This window comes from Coenobita brevimanus, chromosome 4 (genome assembly GCF_032717465.1).
Source record: "Coenobita brevimanus isolate Jiangsu-jjx chromosome 4, ASM3271746v2, whole genome shotgun sequence".
NCBI classification, from domain to species: Eukaryota; Metazoa; Arthropoda; class Malacostraca; order Decapoda; family Coenobitidae; genus Coenobita; species Coenobita brevimanus.
The window spans coordinates 4644721-4654572 of record NC_136957.1 but is presented as its reverse complement, the minus strand read 5'-3'; positions in this window follow the sequence as shown (position 1 = coordinate 4654572).

Below are 9852 nucleotides of genomic sequence, written 5' to 3'. Positions count from 1 at the left end.
ATCAGGAAAAACTAACACTTTTTCAAGGACTGGTTGCTTACTGAAAGTGGTGTGCAATAGATATTCCATTTTTATGACCATTAAAGTTAGTGTTTATCTTTGTATTTCTTTGGAAAATATGTTAATACTGATAAGGTGCTGTCTCTCAGTTTCCACACTGGACGAAAAAGACAGCTGTTGCTGTACTTTCTTCCAAATGTCACTTATGTTTTTGTGAAAGCAGTATGACATCAGTTTATATATATATATATATATATATATATATATATATAGACCAAATAGAGCAGAAATAAAATTCATCGTCTGCATGCAAGGTTTTAAAAAATGATCTCTCTCTCTCTCTCTCTCTCTCTCTCTCTCTCTCTCTATCTCTCTCTTAGTGTGTTCGGTTCACTCCATTAATATCCCCCTCCCCCATATACTGCTCACAGTTTTCCTCGCCATAAACGTACAGTGTACAAACATTGTATTAAAGCACCTATACGAGTATATATATATATATATATATATATATATATATATATATATATATATATATATATATATATAATATCATGTAATGCCCAAAAAATAACCTCTCAGGTGAACCCCAAACATATGTTATTTCTCATGCATTGTTTCTCTGTTGCTGAAACAAATGTGTGAACAACAAGAAGCACACAGAGAGTTCAGCCCACTTCCTACCATTTCGCCTGAGGGGTCGAATATTTGACTCCGTCCTATGACTTTGACCTCTGGCCAACTGCTCACAAAACTGAATTACTGCATCATTGTTTGTGCCTTAATAGTTCCACGAAGTTTGATCTCAGTTCCATAAAGACAGCTATGTGAGTCTGATCTTTAATCAGTTGATGTAAAAAACATTGTCAATCTTTGTGGTGATCCTCAACTGTCCCACTATGTTTGGTTCAAGTCAAAACAAAACTTTTTTTTCTTTTCACACATGGACATCATGGTCTAAATCTGACAGTGTCCTGTGGCTTTGACATGTGAATAATTACTCTGATAATCAAATATCTTCAGTTTTGCCTTACCATCAACCCTTTCTTGAAGTATGGTGTATTTTGGATAAGAAGCTGTTTAACCCTAGATTATCAAGGTCAGGATTTGTACCTGAGTGGCAAGGTGGTACCTGATTCAGTACCAGCTTTGGAAAATGTAAATAAATACGAAAATGATATAGATTTTAATTAATTTTTTTTTCAAGGTAATGCAATGTATTTGCAAGAGTTCTAACCTAAAACTACTGACAAACAAAGAAAAATATAATTTTTATGAAGTAAATAATGGTCAACTATGTAGCAGCAGTGTGAGTGTCGAACTCATCCCAGGGCAACGTTGCACGTCCACCTCCGCCTCTTCCACTTCCACCCCCTATATTGAATGTTTCTGTTGCTTACCTTCTGTTTTATAACACTCTTTTAGCTGCAAAATAACACACATAAATTCATACTTATATTAACTAGTAAGCGTAAGCAGCCTCAACCTCACATTAGTGGCAAGGTGGTACCGAAAAATGGACCAAGAAGCATAAAACCGAAATTTTACAAGGAAGCAAAACCTACCCACCATGCACGACCACAGGAGACCTTGAACTGAGAGTACTGGGGAGGGGAGCCACAGACGCCCATGGGTGGCGGAAAGGTAAAGTTGAATAGGCCTATGGTACCGACTTTGGTGCCACCTTGCTAATCTAGGGTTAAGTTGTCCATGCCTGCCAGCTCCATTTTTGATCCTCAGCCCCTCCACCACATAAGATTAAAATTACTTTAATCATTTCATTTGCGTGCACACACACACACACACACACACACACATATGCAATACTAAATTACAACTTCAGGATAGCATATGACATAGTTAACAGCAATGAAAGTTACAAAAAGAGCCTAAACTATAAAAAGGGAAATTATCAAGACCTAAAGAAGTATTTCTTAGAAGTTGATTGGGAAAATGAGCTTAGAGGACAAGATTTAAATGCTGTATATAAAAAATTCTGTGAATTTTATGAAATAGGAGTCCAGAAGTACATCCCACAGCACAAAGAAGCAGATAAGAAAATACAGAAATGGTTCAATACAGAATGTAAAAATTCTAAAGAAAGAAGAGAGTTGTTGTGGAATAGATACAGGAGACACAATAGTGAAAGGGCGTATAATAATTACAAACAGGCAAGAAACGATTATACAGGAATAAGGAGGGACGCCCAAAAACAGTTTGAGGAGGCTATAACAAATAAAAGTAGTGATCAACCAAAGCTGTTTTACAGCTACATCAGAAGCAAAACCAAAGTAAAAGATGTAATACAATCCATTACAGACGAGGGAATCACTTATACACAAGAGAAAAATATTTGTGAAGCACTAAATAAGAAGTTCCAATTAGTTTTTACAGAAGAAAAAATTTTTGAGAGGGACTGTGTGGAACATGCATGTCCACACATACTACCAGATATACAAATAGCAGAAAAAGTAATACAGGAGGAGTTAAGTAAATTAGACAGAGGAAAAGCAAGTGGTCCTGATGAAATTTCATGTTGGGTACTATGAGAATGTGCAAAGGAATTAAGTAAACTATTATTTTTAATTTTCAAGAAATCCTTGAGTCAAGGTAAACCAACTGATATTTGGAAGAAAGCAAATATTGTTCCATTATTCAAGAAAGGAAATAGACAAAATCCACTGAACTACCGACCAGTATCAAAGGCCAGTGTTGTAAGCAAAGTATTAGAAAAGCTTATAGGAAAAGGTTGGGGGAAATCATCTAGAAGAACACAGTATGATAACAGAAAGACAGTTTGGTTTCAGAAAAGGAAAATCATGTGTTACTAATCTGTTGACCTACTATGACAGTAACAAACACAATACAGGAAAGAGAAGGATGGGTGGACAGTATCTATTTAGATTTCAAGAAAGCATTTGACACAGTACCACACCAAAGACTTTTATGGAAACTGTACCATCAAGGAGGAATTCGAGGCAAACTGTTTTGTTGGATGCAAGATTTTCTCATAAAAAGAGAAATGAGAACATTACTAAGAGGAAACTACTCATCATGGAAAGAAGTGACTAGTGGAGTACCACAGGGTTCAGTGCTGGCACCAATCATGTTTTTAGTGTATATAAATGATATAAACAGTAACACTGGAAATGAGAGCTATCTGAATATGTTTGCAGATGATGCAAAAATACAAAGAATAACTAACACAGACTCTTGTAAAGAGGTACAAGAAGAATTAAATAAACTTCATGAATGGAGTAATACATGGCAAATGGAATTCAATGTGGACAAGTGTCATGTAATCAAGTTTGGTAAAACTGGAAAAAGACCTAATTGGGATTATAAGTTAGGAAATAAAACCCTATACACATCAGAAAGAAAGAAGGACCTAGGTGTGATTATCAATAACAGACTATCTCCGGCTGACCACATCAGCGAGAAGGTATGGAACATGTATACACTGCTTGCAAATATGAGAATAGCATTCACATACATAAATGAAGACATGCTAAGAAGGATAATAACATCATTCATTGGACCAACCCTGGAATATGCATCAGTAGTCTGGAGTCCTCATCTCAAAAAACACATAGACAAGATTGAAAAAGTTCAAAGAGCCGCTACAAGATGGATACCAAGCTTAAGGGACCTAAGCTACGAAGAAAGGCTAAATAAACTGAATCTACCAACACTACAGGAGAGAAGGAAAAGAGGTGACATGATAATGCTATATAAGTGCATATCAGGGAAGGAGAAAATAGACAGAAATGATTACTTAACATATGGAGAAGCATCAGCAAGAGGACACTGCAAAAAACTGCATAAGAAGAGAGGTGATAAAGACGTAAGGAAATTCAGTTTCCCAAACAGAGCACTTAATCAATGGAATGCACTACCGAATGAAATAGTGTGTCCCAAAACAATTCACAAATTTAAGGATATGTACGATAAATATGGTTTAAGACACGGGAGAGTACGAGCTTGACTCATTCCTGTAAAGATTCAATTAGGTAAGAATTAGGTAAGAACACACACACACACACACACACACACACACACACATGCATGTGATGAAGCACCTGGCATCCATTTCATGAGCGTGGGTTAAGAATGAAAATCTATGATTTTCAACTGTTTTGAAAGCCCAGTGTCACTATAAAAAGTTCATTGTTATTACCATGATGATGATGACAATGATGATGGTGATGAGTTTATAATAATACGGGGTGTCCAAGAAGTTACTGAGAAGGTGGAATAGGTTTAAATAAAGTTTAAAAGTGAAGTTTTAAGTACGATATTGCAGTTTCTCCTACAGCAAATGGTGGAAATGTCCCCCAGAGGCCTGAGGACATATCTGCACATGACGCTGCCCAACTTACTGGTCTCGTATGCAATACCGTATGTATAACTTTAATGTTATTACATATTTCTCACTGCACAGTAACTTTTTGGACAGCCTTTTACCAATCCATTGGGAAGTTATCTTAGTTCTGTCAAAATTAAATCTTCCCACATCCCTGTGGGATATAAATTCATTCACATTTGCACTGTTTGCACCACCAAATGTTATCAGAACACAGATATTTTACTGCCACCATCTTTGCCAAATTTTATATACCGCAAGCAGTTATTATTCTGGGCACTAGTCAAAAACTGGCAGATAGATAGACTGATGGACTGACAAACAGACTGAATGATAGGTAGATGGATAGAAAAAAAGAGAAAAAGATAGATATAAATAGATCAAATGATAAACAGAAGGATGATGGATAGATGAATGGATAAGCAAATAGTTTGACAGGCAGATGGATAAGTATAAAATTAATTTAGATGGATGGATGTGTGTATGAACAGCTGCAAAGATAAACAGATTACCTAGCATATAAACAGATAGACAGAATAGTAAGTGCAGAAAGTTCTGACTCATGATGGCTGACAAATACATCACTGCGCCAGTCTGAAGTCAAACGTGTGGGAGCAAGTCGATATCTTGTGGAAACGGTTAACAGTAGTTTTTTTTAGTGATAATAAAGCGGTATCGGATTAGAAATTGTATAATTCTGATGGCAATGTTACTTACTTTATGATGGTAGTTGTACAATTGATGACAGAGCAACAGTGATATTAGTAATCTCATGGTAGTAATCATTGTTACAGTAATGTTAGATATTTTATTATTGGTAATTGTGGTAGTGATGATAATTGTTCTCACAGTAATAGTAAGAGTAGTAATTATAGTTATGGTAGTAATGGTGGACCTGCGGACATAGGAACCTGCTATGCATCAACGAACTGGTTGGCAATACCTGGTAACCTGCTTTCCTTACTTCCTCTGACTATCTTCCAGCACTGCTCTGAATACCGCTTTATCCTCCCAGCCTCTCGTCCACCCCAGTAACCCCCTCCTTCCTGCCTTTCTCCTGCATTCTTCCTACCCTTTGGCTCTTTCTCTGTACTCCTAGCCTATCCGCCTTCTCCTATACCCAATGCCTCCCTGCCTTCCCAGAGACATTTCTTTCCCTTCCTATCCAAATATTGTATCCATACACCCATCCTCCCTGCCTATACTCCCTGCCTTCCTATCAACTCTATCTCACCTGCCCTGTTTCTCTGCACCAGTTGTCTCCTTATGGCATCCTTCCATCCCTACCTACTTGACAATACGCTCCTCCTAGTCTTCCCCTTTAACTTATTGGCTCCCTACTGCTCTCCTACGTTCTTCCATGCCACAGTTCTATCTCTCTTTTCAGTGTTTCATTCTGTACCCCTTCTTTCCTAATTCTCAGCCAAAAACTCCCTTGCCTCCCTGAATGTCTGTCAACCTTTGACTTTTTTGTACTTACTGTCTGTCTGTCTACATCCGGCTACTCCCATCTACTACTACCATCAGCATTTCTCTCTACCTCTCTTCCTTCTTCCTGCTTGCGTGCATTACTCCCAACACTCGTTTTGTCACCTCCTTGGCTTCCTACCATTGTATCTCTGTCTCCCTTCCTTCCTCACTGCAATCCTACTCCCTACCTTTCTAAGGCTCTCTGCTTCCTTACTTTTGTGGCATACATTACACCACAAAGTATCGCACCTCACATTTCACCCACACACATGGCTCACTTTCCTCGTGGATCTCCTCGTTTCACCACACACGTGGTTTCCTTCCCTCATGGTTATTTTCCTCTTTATACCTACACACGTGGTTTCATTCCCTCACGGCTTTTTCCACACCTAGTTCTCGGAATCAGCATCGCTATGGTGCCACTACCAATTGAATTGAATTCCTCTTCCCTACTCACCTGTAGTGGTGCCTAAACCAATCAAATTTGAATACCCAGGCATCCTAGCCCTACCGGTGCTCCGCCCCCTCATTAACCCCTTAACCGTGGGGTGTCACTTTTGTGACGCTCGGGCGCAATGGATCATACCGCGGGGCATCACTTTTGCGATTCTGTGTTATTTTGAATTCTCCCGGGTTTTCAAGTGGTGGCTTGTATCATCTATCAGTACTGTCAGTGTCCAACAATAGTCAGCACTGCTAATGTCATCTGTACTCCCATCCATTGTTGACAATTTAGCCATTTATCCCCGTTCTCGATTCCTCTCCCTACCTCCCCTCCATTACCCTCTCCTCTCGCCTGCCCAGCTGCGCTGCACTAAACATATCTTCCCTGGAATTTTCCACTGATTTCATCCATTGCTATAAGCCCTATGCCTTATTCTTATACAAAATAATATATACCCCCCAAAAATAAGGTGACTGATAGTGCCATACATCTGAAGTTGGCTAATTATAACCTGGCAACACCCCACATGCACTTGTTCGCTAATTTTCCCTGATAATTTCCCCTTGAAATCTGCCGTATAATCTATTCTCATAATAAAAATATATAAAAGAAAGGAAGAGAGAAGCCTAAGTGATATTTACATTCACCGGAACTACCTAATTTCCTGCCAATCATTTCACAGCGTATAAATTAGCAGCTGTCACCTCACTGGCATCGTCAACCCTTGGCGGCCCCATATCCGCCTCGTCATTTAGTTCAGTGTTGTTTCTTGAGATGAAAGCACGTTGCACTCGCGCCCCTCCATTTCCGCCGCTTCTAGAGGGCCCTGTGACCTCTACCCCTACTAAACCTCGTGTGGGAAGGGGTAAAGGACTAAATGACTCTGCTGTGGAGTGTGAACTGGTTAATTTATCCATGATAATGACGGACATTGACTACAATCTTTCTGGTGAATCATGTGATGAGCCAGTGGAGGAAATGGTGATAAACTACGAGTGCTTCAGTGTCCCAGGTTCATCCCGGCTCCAGGGGAAAGGAGCCCTTATTTACTGGAAGTGATAGCATATAACATAGTGTAAATAAAATAGAAATGTAAATAATTACTAATATAAGAATATGAGTCCAAATACATGGAAGAATGACAATCAAAGCTTTCCTCTCTACGCTAGTTTACTGAACGAGAAATTTAATGCCTAGAGTGAAAATAAACTACTATTACTGAAGGAAACTTATGCATAAATACTATATATATATATATATATATATAAATATATATATATATATATATATATATATATATATATATATATAGGTGTAATAATGTAATAGGAATATAAAATGTGAGTGTGTTTATGAATAATAAATGACAGAATACTAGCGGGGAACGAGCACAGGTGAGAAGCTCATATGCGCTCGTAATTTTCATTGCTTTCACAGTTTTATTTTTGGTGTATGGGTTCCAAACTACTTGAAAATCATAGAATAATGTTTCTAGTGATAATATCAGGCTGTGGTAATCATATTATGGGATGTCGGGAAGTGTAAAGTGGAGAATTCTTTACTCAACTTCAGAAGTCTTCACAAGTCCTATGGTACTCAACGAAGGCTCATCAAATATCCCAGGAGAAAGTTGAAGGTATGTGCCATAGGCACATATAATTATAATATTCTAGGACTAATAACTGATTTTTGGCAAATATTTTTAAAAAGTCAGTCGGAGCATGAATATCCTAGCGGGACACGCAAAGGAGCGCAAAAACATCCTCGTGGTGTAGGGGTTAATGGGCTTAAAAGCAAGTTGGCGACCTCACTCTCCCCCACTTCTTTCCACTCTCCACTTCACCCAGCTGCTACCTGCCTCTCCGTCTCTCCTGGTAAATCTGGCCACTTAGTACAACTTTACACATACAATTACACAAACACATCAGCCCAGCACTCCCACTTCTCACTAAATTTATTACTCATATTTTTATTCTGTAACTATTTATCCAGGTAATCGATGGCTTTGTACTATTTTGAAATCATGCAGTAACTCTGTATTGTTCCAAGTCAATAATCACTGTCCTAGCTATTTCTTCCCATCATAATTGCATTTATCTATCCTTACCATTTGTCTTGGTGTAGCCCCCTAGTAAAAATATACTCATAACTAAACGCTACAGTGGTGACCCCAACATATATATATATAAAAAAAAGGCACACTGGTGACTTCCCAGAGTGTATAAAGAACATGGAGACCTTACCACACATCAGTCTATCCCTTCCTACATTCACGTATGATATTAACATGTGGTTTACACAAGTTGATGCCGTGTGGCCTGACGAAACCAGTGATGACGACAATGTCAGAGCAGTTGTCCTCACTCTCCCAACTCAAGTAGCAGCCCTGGTACAGGACGTACTCCTCAAACCACCTACTGGGCACAAATATAAAACCCTGAAGGAGAGTCTGTTACGGGCCCTGGGCAAATAGAACCAGGTACTTCTAATGGAACTGGATGCAATTCGCTCCCAACAGCAGCATCTCTCCGCCCTCCTTGCCCACATTAAAGCCACCCTCATGGCAGCTGGGGCCACCTTATTGGATGACCTCCTTCGACACTGACTCCTCCAGCTCATGCCACCAGACTTCTGGCTCCACCTAGCATCTCTGGACCCTGGCACGTCCCTTGCTGAGTTCATCGAGAGGGTGGACACTCTATACGAAACTCAACAGCATTACGCTAACCAACAAGTAAGTGCACACTGCTCTCTTCCCCCTGTCATAGCAACCAGTGCTACCTCTAGTGAAACAATGGTGTCAGTAAACAGTGTTATGAACAAAACTGATTGCATGTCAGAACTATGTACCGTATTAACGAATTTAACAAATAGAATAGACGAGCTGGAAAGTAACATAAGTGGTTCCACCACTCAGACCCCCAGTGTTGCAAAGCATCCCCCAGCCCCTCCAAGTTCCAAAAGTGCTCCCCTAGTGAACCGTGGTCCTAACCCTAAGCCCCAGATAACAAGGGAAAATTTTGTGTTATGTACTTATCATAAGCCCTTTGGCATGGAAGCCAGACGTTGTGCACCACCCTGCATATTCACGGGAAACACGTATGGCAGGAGACAGTCCCCAGTAGTGTTTCCCGCCACACACACCAACCGCCCCCCTAGGTTCAGCACACCCAAACCCACGACACATTCCACTGACTCCAGGGAACTGCTATGGGTTAGAGACACCATCTCTGGCACAAAATACCTTATTGACACGGGAGCCGCATTCAGTATAGATCCCCCTACCTCTGACCACAAAATGCCCCAGCAACCAGCATTTGACATGATAGTAGTAAACGGCACCCCCATAGCCACATATGGCATGGAACCCCGGCACGTGTCATTAACTTGGCCATTCCTCGTCGCAAACTTTAATCAACCCATTATTGGCGTCGACTTCTTGGAGGCACATGACTTGCTTCTGGATACCAGAGGACGGAATCTATATCACAGACCCTCAAACTTGTCCATCAAAGTAACTGACTGTATGGGTAATCCACCACTCATTATGCAACTTCACCAGAATTCCTCATAC